At 37.5% G+C, this 16,702-nt stretch overlaps 1 protein-coding gene across 2 annotated transcripts in view; it reads left to right on the top strand.

Annotated features, from left to right (window-relative positions):
* Positions 1 to 5,592: 5,592 nt before the first annotated feature.
* GRM8 (glutamate metabotropic receptor 8) overlaps positions 5,593 to 16,702 on the top strand; it is a 682,838-nt gene continuing 671,728 nt past the window's right edge. The window contains exon 1 of one of the 2 annotated variants that reach the window (XM_072147036.1): positions 5,593 to 6,006. The gene's annotated coding sequence lies outside the window, so the exon portion shown is untranslated. Of the gene's footprint in view, positions 6,007 to 6,103; positions 6,511 to 16,702 lie in introns of those variants that run through there. The other variant, XM_072147035.1, reaches the window with a different exon arrangement.

The following is a 16,702-nucleotide window of genomic DNA, read 5'->3' as shown; positions in this document are numbered from 1 at the left end:
CTGTAAAAAATTTTTGTAACCTTGGCCAGATCAGTGTCTTGTCACAATTCTGTCTCTGAGCTGCTTGAGCAGTTCCTAAGACCTGATGATTCTCATTTTCTCTTGCATCCACTGTGAGCTGGGAGGTTCTTATATAGACAGGTGTGTGCCTTTCATAATCAAGTCTATTCAGTTTAATTTAGCACAGCTTAAAGCTTAAAGATCATCTCAAGGAGGATCAGAAGGAAATGGACAGCATGTGAGCTAAATATGAGTGTCACAGCAAAGGGTATGGAAACGTATGACCATGTCATGTTTCATTTTTTGTAGTTAAATAATTTAGCAAAAATGGGGGTGCAAAGTGTACATTCATGAGCAAAAAGAACTTTTTTGATCTTACCAACTGGTTGCAATAAAACAGAGTGAACATTTTAAGAGGTCTGAATACTGTCCGTAGACACTGTAGTTTGAAATGCAAGCTGTGGAATAATTCAGTTTTCGTCTATTTTCTAACTGCCTGTATCTCTGGTATGGTACATGACAGAACTGTAAGCTTGAAGGGATATGACATTTTCTTTCTTTAATATGACATAACTAATATGTTACTAGTTACTACAGCACCAAAGATAGGGGCATCTAAGGTGACACTCCACCTTCAACCATTAAACTTGGCTCATCTCATGTGAAAATGGGGAGAGAAGAGTCACATTTGCCTGACTGGGGGAGATTTCACATAAAAGACGGAATTTAGAAAGAACATTTCATACAAAGGGGACTTTCGTAGTTTAAAAGGGGTAAAATCTGGTGACTGGTTCCCTTTAAACAAACATTGACAAGCATGTCCAATATAATGGGACAGCAACCAACACAAAAACTTGTGCCAGCCCTGATCTTTATCATAAGGTAATAATTTAAACATGTATCAGACACCTTTTTGTTAAATGGAAACCTATCCTGAGGATTTTGGCCCACTAACCTGTTATCCAGGATGATGTAAAAAACACATAGGGGCACACGTTTCATAAGTCTGGCTTTGTCCGTCTGTTTTTTTGGGACTTTTCTTGACTTTTCTGCTGGTCAGATGTATCTTTTTCCTTATTGATATATGTGGCATTTGGTCTTTAGTGAATTAGCAACTTTTTAAAACAAAAGTCACAAAAAGTCCCAATCTGTTCTGAGCTCATTTTCACGCAACTTTCACATCTGGATTCAGGTGTTAACTCAGGGAAAACTGACAATGGCAAACTTCGAAGGGAGACTGTCTTAGGCACAAGTAAATGAGCAAATGTCTAGAAAATTTATTAATAAGGCAAGCTAACAGTTTGATACATGTGCCCCACTGATATTTTATACTTATGCTCATTCTATACTGAATGGTCCACTCTTTGCTTAAATAACATCCGAAATAATTAACTTGGTCATCATAATACTAATACTACAGTATCTACATGTACCTGGGCTTCGGATTATCAACCATGATGTAAGGGGGCATCCCAGCATGACTTTTCTCTAATCCCCATGACTCCATACAGTATGACCATCTCCAAGGGTATTGTACATATGGGCAATATTACAGTCCCAGTGGATCAAAAAAGCTCCAGGAGAAGCTTAGGCTTTTGGGACTAATTTCCAAGATGCTGACTTTTTGGAAAGCTAAAAGCATTATTTGGCCAACTCCTGTACCAATTCAGTTCTATAAAACACTAAACCTGTGAATGTTTGAATGGCATACATTTCTCCAATTCAGCAAGTTTTGATGTACTGGGGAAGCGGGAGGGTTGTCAGCATGCGTTGCACTTTTCATTTATTATAGCATCAGTGTTTTGAAAGCTGGAACACAATATAACACAGAAAATGATTCCTCTTAAATTGCAGACAGGTTTGTCTGGTCTCTGTACATCACATCTATTTTGACTAATATATTCGAGCTGGTTAAGTGATAGCAGAAAGAAGGATGATTCATGACTGAAGGTTGAGCAGAAATGTAGTTACAGCCACTTTCCTGAAGATGGAACTTTTCTACCAAGTAAAATATCAACATTAAAGTTTGATAGTTCACATGAAACCATTGGAAAATAGTATCATCTTGAAAATGAATGAACCAAGGATTGGAAATGTTACATAATATTTAATAAACTGCTTATGTAAAGGTGTGTTATAGAACATAGCAGCTTTTGAGTGTGCTACACATGTATTAATTAGCTGGCAGGATTAGCCATAGATTGTAATGATGGAGAGCAGATGTTCACAAAATACATTCTCTTTAATTATGACACAGGTGGATAAAGGGCACTCCACTCAATCATTCTGACCACACACAGTCAACGTTGATTATCTATCTATCTATCTATCTATCTATCTATCTATCTATCTATCTATCTATCTATCTATCTATCTATCTATCTATCTATCTATCTATCTATCTATCTATCTATCTATCCAGTAGAATAAAGGGTACTCCATCCAATCAGTCTCACTACACACAGTCTGCAGTACAGTACAATGATAATGATCTATCTACATTTAGAAAACTAGAGCAGCACAAAAAGGACCCTTTTAGTAAGACAAGAAAAATATATAATAAAAAATTTATAGTGTGCACGCTGAACAGGGTCCTGCATAAGGTCCTCCACATACAAAAAGCCTAAAAATGAGAAGCACACCAATGATTCATAGTGAAAAGTTACATGGATGAACTCTATTCCATAGTGAGAGCAACATTGCGACTCGTTTTGATTTTTTCACCTTGATTTATTGGTGTGCTGCTTATTTTTTGGCTTTTTTTTTTACCCGTCTATCTATCCATACAGTAGTATATGAAGGCACTCCATCCAATCATTCTGACTACACACAGTCAACAGTCAATGATAATTATCAATCAATCTAATTTTTTCTATTTATATACAGGCAGTCCCCTATTTAAGGACAACTGACTTACAGATGACCCATAGTTACAGATGGACCTCTCTTCCCACTATGATCTCTGGTGAAGCTCTCTGGATACTTTACTTGACTCCCAGACTGCAATGATCAGCTTAAAGGTGTTTGTAATGAAGTTTTATTGACAATCCTTGGTCCCACTACCACCAAAACTTATAATTTTTTTTTTGTCTGGAACTACAATTATAAAATATACAGTTCTGACTTACATACAAATTCAACTTGGGTACAAACCCAAGAAACATATCTTGTGCATAATCCGGGGACTGCCATGTACACATTTGGATATAGGCCCTCCAATCATTCAGATTACGCCTATAGAAAGTGTACAGTATATGAGCATTATGTATCCAACATCAAACGGCACCCAGCAGCACCAATGTGCAGCTTTGGGTGTACACCTTGTACTGTATTCATCCACAAGAAGATAGAATTTAAAAATGGCAGCAACCAGTTAGACCACTGGAATTTCTTCAGAATACTTGGTGATACAAAACAAAAAAATATTCACATAATGTTCACATAATGGTATTTGGCAAAAAAAAAATTTCAATTGCTTCAAATTCTGGGTAAAATAAAAGCACACACATGGGGTTTGTGTCAAAATCCTCTGTATGAACTAACCATAAGGTTTTATTGTACTTGCACTCTTGCTTCTCTTGCTGCTTTTGCTGTTATTTAAGTCCAAATTTTAAAAATTGTCCAACAATCCCATTGACTGTGATGGGGTCTGTAGGCTTCATTTCAGATGTCATTTTGCTTCAGATAGAAGCTAAGCTAGCCAAAATAAAATTAGCATTTAATATAAGGAAATCGATGCGAACCGAATGAAGCAGTATCATAAATATGTTTGCATTATATTTAATACTCCATTCAGTTTGGGGCTTAATAAAATTATAATGCTATCTATCCATCATTTTGACAGCATTATCTGTGACAAGAGAATGACCCTTGTCTATTATAGATACATGTAGATTTGACACATATCTGATGCTTGTTTATGATACCTATTTGGTATTTTGTGCTATAAAACTGGTACATGTCTTATCACAACATAGTCTGATCACAACAAAGTCATGTCCTCTTTACTAAACCATATTGAAAACTTTATAGCAGAGGGAAAATATCAGAAGTTATTATGTAAATGAAAAATAATATTGATCTGCACCACTATGGTTGATGCATGTTTCTGTTGTGACAATGATACCACAATTGCCTCATTTATTAACAGTAAAGGAAAGTGCACTACGGAGCACGGGCTTCATTAATCTGGTGCACCCCGCCGGCACCCAAAATGCATGAACTGAGTGCAGTTTTTTTCTACCACAATATTGTCATACTTTAGACATAAATGTGGTGGCCGTTGCAAATACGCACATGGAACACCCCATTAGATGCACAGTATTTTGTTGTGGTGTGCATAGTACAGCCACGACACAATACTGGTACAAACACTACATAAATACATGTGCAAGCAGTTTGCACATGTATTTTTGTGCAATCTACAGCAGAATACTGGTGCAGATTGCTTGATAAATATTGGACAGCTTCTTCTTCATTCCTCTCTACATTGCACCAAGGCACATGGGAAGATTTATCAGAAGTTTCTCAGAGCTAAGTTCATCTGATAATCCGCGGGGATGAAGAGAGCCTTCGTTCCTTGTGGATGTGAAAGGAAAAAATAGGACCTTTGTTCCGGCGCAACCCGGAAATGAGTTTTATTAGAGAAAATTAAAAAACAATAAAATATAGAAAAAGACAACGCGTTTTGCATCCTAACCACTGGACGCTTTGTCAGGTCTATGATAGACGATTGGGTTTCGGGTTGCCAGAACAAAGGTCCTATTTTTACACATTCGTAAGGAACGGAGGTTCTCTTCAACCCCCTGGATTATCAGACGATCATATATCTGGAATCTCTCTGCCGGCAAGCACAACCACCACAGGTGAGCGCATGGGCGTAACTTTAGGGGGTGCATAGGTTGCGATTGCACCTGGGCCCCAGAGGTTTAGGGGGCCCTTATGGTGTCACTTTCCCATATGAGAAGACTATTACTATAAACCGTACATTATAGTCGGGGGCCTGGCACAGACTTTTCACTGGGGCCCACCAGCTTCTATTTCCGAAAATGAAAAAAAAATGAAAAAAAAATGAGAAAATGAAAACTGAGCACTAATTGGTTGCCATGAGTAACTAGAACAGAGTTACTCTCGGACACTTCTGACAAATTTCACCCATAATTTCAATGAAATTTTTGTGATGGATTCAGTTGATTTCTAAAATAACTCCACCAATAAACCTCCAGTTCTATTTAAGAGCAATAAAACCATTCAAGTGTGACTTACAAAAAAACACTTTCTTTTGCTATGAGCATAAAATATGCAAGTGGTGTTAAAATAACAATATTAAAGACAACTTTTTTCTGTTACAAACACGACATTAAATCGCATACTATATTTAATATATCTTGAGATCATCCGTATACATTGACCTATAGTATAAAATACATAAATATCCTTCAGCATGATCTAAATATTTTTACACAGTGCCTTGAAAGGGATCTTCCTTCATTCAGTGAGTGCTTAAAGAGTTAACCTGGCTGCTAGGGGAGGGGATCGTAGGAGGCTGCTGTTGAGCCGTGAAGCTTTCTGGATTTTTGTTTTGAACACTCGGCATCCAGCAGGATAAGAGCATAGACAGGATCTCATTTATCAATACTGAGCTGAATGCTTTTCAGCGCACATGGTTTTTGGTAGCTTGCTGTACTCACTACAGCATTACTATTACTAGGTCTATCTTCTATGCTGTAATGACATGCTGTGGTAGTCTGTGCTATTGCCATATGAAGAATGTATTATTGGCCGCCGGGGGCATGGGAGGTATCTAACAGTCTTTCTACAGGCGAGGATTAAGAACTTTGATTAATAACACATAAGCTAATGGAGATGCTTTTATCAATTGTCACCTGGTCATAAAGCTGCAAGTTTTTACCGGTCCATGTCCAGTGTTGGATTTCTTTCTTCTATTGGATAAGTCACTTGCCTCTTACTGCCGTGCACTGATCAGGGAGTGAACTCTGCAAGCTGGTGAGCTGTCTATATATCTTATCTATTCTATGGTTTTCTCGTGTCTCCTGGCAAGCTTACAGTACTACATGTACTAATTAATAATTAAACAATGGAAGCCCTCACTGTGCTAATTGCGAGCTTTGTTCAGCCTCTATAACCTGAGCCTCGTATAGAGGGGGAGATGAATGAACAACAGATAGCAGCCCACAAATAAAAAAACAACAGAGCCAAGACACAATTGTCTTCTCTGTCACTTAGAATTAGATTGCAGTGCCTGCCTGTGTGCTGTACCGAGGTGGCAGCACCTATTGTTGCCTGTTAAGGGGAAGCTTTCCTTGCCCGTGGTCAGGGTGAGCGTCTGTTAAGAGGTGGATTAGGAGAGTTAGGAAGACCAATAGCTGCCAGTGGGAGTATTTGCAGTTCACATGGAGGAGAGGCGGTGGAGAATGCTGGACTAGCAGCCTGCTTCAGCACCACGGACAGCTACAAGTGAGCAGCCCAGGCTATGCAGGACCAGGGATGGTGGGTACCACAAGTATTATGTACAGTGCATGTATATTGTCTCGTAGGAGCTGAATCTAGTGCATCAAGTTGTTGTGGCAGTCCTTGGCAGCGCAGTTTATTACGTTAATGTACCATATACTATAATGTACTATGTATCAAGGGATGAGAAATTCTACCGGAATGGCTATTTATTACCTGACCTGTGTGACGGAGGTGTCTAGTTTTACTCACATTTTATAGTGAAAGTATTAGAAACATGGTGTAGGGATCCAGTTCTAATATTAGGACTCCTTGGGTTTTTATATACAATGACTGATTGGGGACAGGGGACTTCCTAAAGAAAAGCAGTAAAAGTGGAATGTGAGGGAAAATGAAACTGATCTCTTCACAAAATGTTTATGGTAAATATAATAATGCAAAAGCTTTGTCAAGTTGCAATTTAAGATGCCACCATTTTTACTAATAGTAATGTGGTGCAGATTTTTAACACTACTTTGCTCCTCCTTTGCAGACTTGTTAAATATAACCTAAAGTGAATCTGATGGTGACACTTTGGAGGAGTAAACAAAGAGTGGGGGCCGGGGAGGGGGGGGGGTAGTGGGGGTTAATGAGTGTATCGGAGGATAGTGAAGATATATATAAGTATATATGTAAATATTCTATCCTGATATGTTCTTCTCCTGGTTCTCTGCTTTCTTTAGATAAGACATTTTTAATTGGCATTTAATATGTGCAGTCACCTCCTAGGGATAATATAACACTTCTTAATCATCCAATTCTTAGTGTAAATCCCATGATGTCTGATAGATGATGTAGGTTCAAAACTGAAGGCTTAAAACTTTGTCTTTTTATATTGGAATAGGCAGACTTTATTTGCAAAGAGAATCCTGTCATTCTTAATACCCTGTGAGTCATTGCAGTCTATATGTTTGAGGCAGGATCCCAGAAGAGGAAGGGTGATAAAAGATTTTTGGAATATATATGAAACTGAGAGCCATGTTAGAAATGGTGAACCAAAATCCATCTGCTCAGCAGAATAGCAAGAAGATCCCTGGAGGCTTGTTCAGCTGGTGAAAATCACACAGGACTCTTAATGTCTTGACACGTATTGTTTTGTAAAATGAAATCCATTTGATTGATTCTTGAACAATTATTTTATGAGTGAAATTGTAATGCAAAACATATCTGCAGCAACTGTATTCATGAATGCAGCGACTGCTACACTTTAGGTCGAGGTTTTCCTATGCTCTTTATGAGAATGCTGTCAGTATAGCATAGTGGGCAGCAGGAATCGTTTGGGGTTGGGGTTTTTCAAAGTTAATATATACCACATTATAGCAAAAAATTGATTACCAATGTAACTAGCAGAGAAGGAAGGGTGCTTCTAGTACCTGTGACCTTTTCAATGGGGCATATTGGAAGAATATTACAATCTCTTGGAAAGAGAGGGGAGCTGTATTAAACTGTCTGTCTGGAATGATAGCTGCATAAAATGCATACAAAGATCTTTATAGTATGAGCTAAACCATTTAATAGGATTTATGATTCAATGTGTATTACTAGATGGATTTTAGTATATGTGGCTGAAAACCTGAAGATATGATCCTTTACCCTCTCTCTATGGACAAAAGAACAGAGCACTGGGGGATTCTGGAAGTCTGAGTCTTTGCTTACATTTTTTGACAAGTCTTTCCCTTTGATATCTTTAATGTTGGAAGAAATGAGAAAACGTTAAACTGTAAAGGTTGTACTTTGTAACACAAAGCACATCATTTAGATTAGTCAAAGTTGGAGCAATAACTGTTAGAGAATATTTCTAGGTTTTTGTGGCTAGTGCCTGGCATTGAAAGTAGTAGGACATATATTCTATGAGCACAAGCTCTCTGCTCAGATAAATCAATACTTATAGAGAAGCTTTTTTTTTCTAGAAAACCCTCATTGTGTTCCACGGATGAATGATATTGACAATTTACTAGCCTAGTAAACTAATCCAGCAGATAATGGAGGTGATTTCTTGTAAATAAGTGTCTCTGGTAATTGACATTATAAGATATCTATTATCTATTTATTCATTGTGTTGATTCCAGCATTTACCTTTTTAGATTGACCTGGTATGAACAAATCCCAGATGATTTACATGAGAATTCATCCATAGGAAGGATGAATATTATATGTCAGAGTGTAACAGTGAGTCACAATATATAATCCTGGATATCTCTGCATTCACCTGCACTGCCATTTCATCAATAGTGTTTTATTGTCAAGAAATATTCACATGATGGTTATAGAATGATGCACTTCCCTATATTAGCTTATATTTCATTATTATACTTGTGAAACAATATAACTGTACAGAAATATATATATATATATATATATATATATATATATATATATATATATATATAAAGAGAGAGAGAGAGAGAGAGAGAGAGAGATACAATAATACAGATGCACCAAGCAGCCATAACATTAAAACCACCAGAATCAAGATGTCAAAAAGTCTTTAAACTTTTACATCTTCCTTTTTTTGACTACAAGCCATTAGGCACTGTGGTCAATAGAGACTGTGCCATCTATGTGGTGTAAGAAGGAAGGGGACACCTTCTGTGATGCATTAGTACTTCCACATACAGGCTGCCATCAGTGAATGTATATTTTGTTGTTCTAGTGGTGTGGCCTTATAATCTTTGATCTATAATCTTTGACTTACTGCATAATACACTGCCTTACAGTACATAGGTAATGGAAGTCTTTAAATTATCACACATCAAGACAGTTTGTAAATTAAAAAATAATACATTACATCTCCCTTTCCAAAAGGTTTTGCAATTTAAAACCATGAAAACCTTTTAAAAATTGGCACATGGGTGAATTTATAGCAACTGGGTACAACACTACCTATGTACTAAGAAGCTCTAGCCATTTGGTATATCCAGCAGGATAAAATTTATGCCAGATCTGGCATGCTATAGATTTCTGCAATAACCAGCTGCAATTTGACCACGCCCTATTCCTGCCAACTTGTCGCGAGGGTGGCGTAGGGGGATAAGCTGTTTTGTAAACATTGATGGCCTTTCGCTGCATACAAAAAATGTAATAAAAAATAAAAGTTGCAATGTCTGGCTATGTGTACTGGCTATTGCTACTTCTTTATAACTTGTGTAACAGAAAACTGATGTGCAAGCCATGATATATTCCCCCCATAGTTGTTATTGTGGAAATGATGAAGAGCTGACATATACAACTATCATGGTATTTACCCAGTGAACTCTGTCAAAAGGCACTAAAAAACAATGCCAGATTTTGCTGTTTTTGTCGGACACTGCAAAAATCTTGTATATTTACCAGAATAGCACCAACAAAAACTATGGGTCTTGTCACACAACAAAAAAAGCCTAAGTTCATATAAAAGGTATGGGTCTTAAAAGGAGAAATACAAATACATTTTCAAGAAAGAGAGGGTGTTTTCTCTTGGAAAGAGATCTGGCCAAATTCCTGGGTGTTTTTCAAAACTACAGAAACACTAGGAGGGACTGCCCCAGCTGGGTCACTGCTTTTAGAGAGCAGAGAGCAGTAACCAGTGATTTTTCATTCTAATGCACCCCCCTGTGAGGACCCTTTATCTATAATGACATTTTACTGAACACCCCCTGTAAAGTTTTGAGATAAGTCCTCTGTTTTGTGTATGTTTAACTGGAAAATCCTAAAGATGCTCAATAGTATTTTCTAAAATATTGCAGAAACTGGAGACAAAAAGACACACTCAAACCATTTATTTGCAATTTCCTAGTGTGGTTGGGATATGTAATGAGGCCACTATCATTGTGGAAGTGGAAGCAGTGTTTAGGGGGAGTACATGTCAAAACTAAATCCACATAAATACCAGGATTTCCTCAGGGGGGATATATCACTATTCTGGTTGACTTGTTGGCTATCTTTTTACAACTTTTAGGTTCAAGGCGGCAACACACACCTTATCATTGATGTGTGACTTTTCAGGTGCAAGGCACTGCTGTGCAACTTTTTAGACTTTTTGTTCAATAGAAAATAGGATGGCAGTACAGTGCACCTAAAAAGTTGCATGGAAGTGAAGTGGCAGTGGCAGAATAGTAGTATATCCCCCTGTGTCACACTGCCATTCTGCATTCTGCTAACTTTCATTGATAATGTTCATCAGTGAACCATAAGCACTTATGACCTTATTGAACAATACAAACCGCTGAGAACACCTTATAACAGTGATGGCGAACCTTTTAGAGACCGAGTGCCGAAACTTCAACCAAAATCCACTTATTTACCGTGAAGTGCCAACATGGAATTTTAAACAGTAACTTATTGCTCCCTGTTCTTCCACATCTTTCAATTGTATTGGCTGCCTAAGGCCAAAAGTACAGTTGACAGAAGGAGTTCAAATTCAAACTATCATTGTTGCTTCTCTCCAGGGTCTCTCTATACAGGAAGAATGGTGGGTCCAGCAGGAAAACCTCCAAAAATAATTCTGTCAACACCTTCTTACTTTCCCTGCAGTTCCAAACAGCCAATTAAGTGTTGCTTTAAAATACCACTGAGAGCAGCATCTCATAAGTTGTCTGGGACTGTAGGAAGATTCAGTGTTTGGTGAACTCTGTCCTTGGATGATGGCCTGAGTGCCCACAGAAAGGGCTGTGAGTGCCACCTCTGGCACCCGTGCCATAGGTTCGCCACCACTGCCTTATAAGATTTTGGGGAAACACCTTACAAGCTTTTGGGGAAACCCTAATCTAGTTATCCTATTATCACAATTTGGCCCCTGTTAAATTGCTCACATTTTGGTGCCAGATTCAGAGTTACAGGGGAACATTTATCAAAGGAAAATTACAATGGGTTTTCTACGCTTTTTTAGTGTCAAAAAATTGCATGGACCTTTTCCTGCCATTCAGAAATAGTGGCTTAAATATTGAACCACTTCTAGTGCAACTCCGTGTAACCTCTTCACGCTCTGCACCGTACATGTACGGCGCAGACCTACTAACGCTGTATGAAGATAGTTCACTGGTGAGCCCTTGTCATACAGAGGTGGGATTTGCTGCATCTTACTTCTCTCATCAAAGGTGATTTTCTGGATGATGCCACTGACCTGGGCAATGAAAGAAAAATGATCTAAAAGCTGTTCAGCTGATTGACTGGCATAATAGTTTGGAATTTCTGATGACAGGTTCTTTTGAAAACAATGTCGTACAGTTGTGATTTTGGTAATAATCAGTGAATACTACTATCATTTAGTATGTAATTCAAAGAGAGACAACTTGTTTCATTTTTATTTCTGTTCTGTTCTGAAGTAAATATAGCTCCCAAAAATTTGTTTTGGTTTTGTATTTAAAAGACTCATTAAATTGCAATTAGCGAAAAGTCTCATTTATCAGCTAGTTAGAAGCACAAGTACACAGTATACTTATCAAGAATATGGATTACTATGAATTGCCCTTTACCATGGTTAATCAAATGCAGGCAGTCCCTGAGTTACGTACAAGATAGGTTCCTTTGGTTTGTACTTAAGTTGAATTTGTATGTAACTTGGAACTGTATATTTTATAATTGTAGCTCCAGACAAAATCTATTTTTGTCCCAGTGACAATTGGATTTTCAAATATCTGCTGTCATGGTACCAAGGATTATCAATAAAACTTCATTACAGACACCTTAAAGCTGATCATTTATCTGGGAGTAAAGTAAAGCTTCCAGAGTGCTTAGCCAGAAATCACAGTGGGCAGTGGGGTCCGTCTGTAACTAGGGGTCGTTTGTAAGTTGGGTGTCCTTAAGTAGAGGACTGCCTGTAATCTTGTATTGAAAAAGGACCCCCAATTAGTCCCATTGTTCAGACAACATTAGAGATTGCTAGGGCAATGGTTTTGTTCTAATCAAAACTCAGTTACTCAGTCAAGAATATGTATAGCTATACAGCTACAGTTATATTTTGTTCTGCTATCTTTGTTCTCACAACATATATAAAATGGCTAAATATATTCCCTATATCTAATAAAGAAATCCTGCACATCACTGACAAAGTATTTAGGTCATTATTGACTGTTTATTTATGCCACTATGGACAAGATCTATCTTTGGGGTTGGAACATGATTACAGACCTAGATGAGTGTCATCTTCTGACCAGATTTAGAACATGTAGTATTAACTGGACTATTAACAATGATCATGGATATTTGATGCCAATGATCCAGCACAGCTGCCAATATTAACATGTGTATATCCACTATTAGTTAGAAATGATAGCTTCAATTTATAAATAATGCAATGTATAAATACGTGTATCCACAATTATATGGAGAAGATTTTAAAATTGTAGAGCCAAACAGAAACACACATCTCTAAAAAGTATAAAGTTTATACTAAATAGTTTTCTGTATATACTCCAGTATATAAAATATATAAACTTTGTTCCTTTCTCCGGTGCTCCCTGCAGCTCCTTAGTGTGTGAGGCTGTTAGACATTTCATTAATGAAATTAGGCTGCAGGGCATTTTATTAGTGAGGGGAGACTTCTGAGCATTAAATTAGTGAGGAGAGGATGTGAACCTAGGTTTTTACTCAATTCAATAAATTTTGCCATTTATTTGTATAAGGTGCTTTAGCTTATATTTCATGCTACTTATAATTGAGTATATACCATAATTGAAAAGGCTGTAGTGCACTTGTATGATATTCATATTGATGTTCAACCCTGAGCAAAAGCGATACTATTTTAAACCCAAAAATTTCATCTGTGTAAGGAGTCCAGTACTAAGTTATAGCCATGCAGCCTGGTACAGAGTTTGCATTGGGACCCAGCAGGCTCATTGAATTAGTTAAATAAAAATAAAATAGCTATATGTGGTGCTGGTTTCTGCGCAGAATAATTTATTAAACTACAAACTGGTAAACATGTAACGCTAATGGCATTACTTCCACATCATGTCACCTAATGTTTCCAATTTGTCTACCTGTTGTACGGGCAAGCTTAATGAGTAACCATTTTATTGGATGAATTATATTGCTCTGCTATAGGTTTAACTTGAATAATTGAAGCCATTAAAAAGTCTTAAGCAACTGCAAATACAGAAGCAAAAGGACACTTACATACCTGAAAGGTATAAAGAAGTAGAATCAATGTGTAGTAGTTTTACACCCACTTTATGGATACAATCTACATGCTGTGAAAAATGAATTACTGTAAATACATTTCATTATGTATTTTGTAACAATTTTGTGATTTAGCTTGTATTACGGCTGAGAGTGGCATGCACAATTCTGTTGGAAGCAGTTTCTTTGCAGACTTCCAAAAGCTAGATACTGTTTCTATAATGCAGTTGAAGGGATTATTTTCTGAACTAAGTTACTGTACAGTGCAAGGAGTAAAATAACACTTTCTAATGAAAATCACTAATACATGTTCTGTACAGACATTATGCCGGTTAGGAATGCTAGAAGAATCGATATATTAAATATCACGATGCACTAATCGTATCCTGGTTCAACTACCACAATGCCATCCTCTGTGGTCTACTAATGAACAAACTGGCACAGTTCCAATCCATCGTTAGATCTAGACTTGCTTCACAGACCACTCTCCCCATTCCTCAAATTCCATCTTTGTGTACTCATATGGCTACTCATTCTACAGGGAACCAACATATGACTTTATTTCTTAATACATCTTCAAATGCCACAATGTGGATAATGTCTGCCATAAATGTTCCTCTCTGCAATAACATTTGTTTTTTACAATTATTCTCCCTTCTTCAAAATTTTGGATACAGAAATTCACTATTATCTTCCATTTCTCAACCTCTCTCTTTATAATGTGGATAAAGCCGGATATTTATCAGGGCCTTTGCGCCACAATCTGAACTTCTGATACCTTTTCCATGAATATACACAATCTTAATTTTATCACACAATAGTCTTGTATGGGGAAACATATCCCAATTATGGATAGGCATGTAGCTGTAGAAAAATACATTTTTGTGCCTTAAAGAATGAAGTGCATTATAAAAAAAAACATTTACAGTAGTGCTATTAAAAACTCCACCATCTAGGAAACATTCACATAGATTTACCATTCCTTTCTGGCATACATGGCATGGAAGCATAGCAGTTCCTGGCCCACATCCAGGCAGTTGTGACTTGTTAAATGTTTTACACCTTTCATGCCACTTATGGTATAGGTTAAAGCTGCAATCTACACCAGACAGTTCTGGTGCACAACTTCTGTACCCAATTAACTAATCTGGTATGTTGCTTAATACAGCGTGTCACACCCGGAATATTAAGACTGGCACACAATACACCAATCTTAATAACTCTCCACCACTGTGTTTTTTGTTTCCATTCCATACATGCTGAGGTACAATATCCTCATTCTGTTTTATTATAGTAGCTATACTGGTCTCACACTTTTTAGAACTCAATGTTCTTTTTTATTCCTCTTACAAATCTACTAGTAATTTGACAGTTATGTGTTTCCAGTTTTGGCTTTGTTTGAGCCTGTCACTGTCTAAAGATGACAGATTCAGACTGTGCATGAAACAGCATTTCTAACCAGGAAAGTTGTTTCACCCTACTACAACAGTTAGAAATAAGCATGGGGAATAACAAAGGAACACAACTACAAGAGAAGATTCTTTCATGCAATCATTTAATAAAGATGCATGTCAAGGGTGATGAACGGCCTTCTTTAAAGTGGTTTTACCACTAAACAAGTCAGACCATAACTTGCTGATCAGTGGTGGTCTTAGTGATGGGACCCCCACTGATCACTAGAACGAGGGATCTGATGTACCCCAGTCGGAACCCTCGAGATGAGCGGTGCAAGAGGACGCACATGTCCAGGCTGCCCCGTTCATCTATATGGAGCTGACGTAGATTGCCAAGTATGGCACTTAGCAATCTCAGTTAATGCTATAGAGATGAATGGGACAGCCTGGTCATGCGACCCCAATTCTCGTGATCTGTGGGTTTTTCATCACTGAGACCCCCATTGTTGAGCAAGCTAGGCCCTATCCTTTGGATAGGAGCTAACTTGTTTCATGGCAAACCCCTTTAAGCACTCCTGTGCATCTAAAACTATGATTTATTTGTTGTGAATTATTGTATAACATAAAAACCTAAAATCTAAAATGGGCATTTGCACAATTTTATGATTAAATTCTTTATTTTTTTCATGTGTTCATGTTTACTGTGATACTCTGATTTTAAACTTTACAAGCTATAAGTATATGTTATTTATCACAAATAAGATTGGAGTGTATTCATGAATATGAAGAAATATTGTTTCCAAAAATCACCTAAACAAGTAGCTTTAGGTCCATTTACAATGGTCAATCATTGCCACAATTTGTTAAGAGAGCTGCTGTGAAGTCCACTAAGGTCAAGAAGGTCCACTATGGTGCAACATTGCTCCTTTTTGAAAGGAATAAGAAAGCAATGCAAGCTCTCAGTGATAACTCATTACATACAGAGTGCACTTTTTAATGTTTTTATTTATGCTGATGATTATGGCTTACAACCAAGGAACACCCAGAAGCCCTTTTCTCAGAAAATTAGAATAATTAACCTAAAACATCTGCAAAGGCTTCCTAAGCATTTTAAATAGTCCCTTAGTCTGGTTCAGTAGGCGACACAATTATGGTAGATAAGGAAGATTGTGCAGAAGGCAGTCATTGAAACATTCTACAAGGAGAGGAAACCACAAAAGGTCATTGCCAATGAAGCTGACTGTTCACAGAGTGCTGCATCAAACATATTGATGGAAAGTTCAGTGGAAGTAAAAAGTATAGGAGAAATAGGTACACAAGCAACCGGGATAACTGCAGCCTTGATAGGATTGTTAAGAACAAATTTGAGGGAGATTCACTGCTTGAAGTGCTTCAAGAGCCACTACACACAGACAGGAGCTGGGCTTCAGGTGTTCCATTCCATGTGTCAAGCCGAGCATCTCACCTGGGCCAAGGAGAAAAAGAACAGGACTGTTGCTCAGTGGTCCAATGTGTTGTTTTCAGATGAAATTAAATTGTGCATTTGATTTGGAAATCAAAGTTCCAGAGTCTGGAGGAAGAGCTGAGAGGCACAATCCAAGCTGCTTTAGGTCTAGTGGGAAGTTTCCAAAATCAGTGATGGTTTGGGGAGCCATGTCATCTGCTAGTGTATGTCCACTGTGTTTTATCAAGGCCAAAGT

Source organism: Engystomops pustulosus, chromosome 4, assembly GCF_040894005.1.
Source record: "Engystomops pustulosus chromosome 4, aEngPut4.maternal, whole genome shotgun sequence".
Classification (NCBI taxonomy): Eukaryota; Metazoa; Chordata; class Amphibia; order Anura; family Leptodactylidae; genus Engystomops; species Engystomops pustulosus.
The sequence above is the reverse complement of the archived record's forward strand: the minus strand, read 5'-3'. Positions and strand labels throughout refer to the sequence as shown.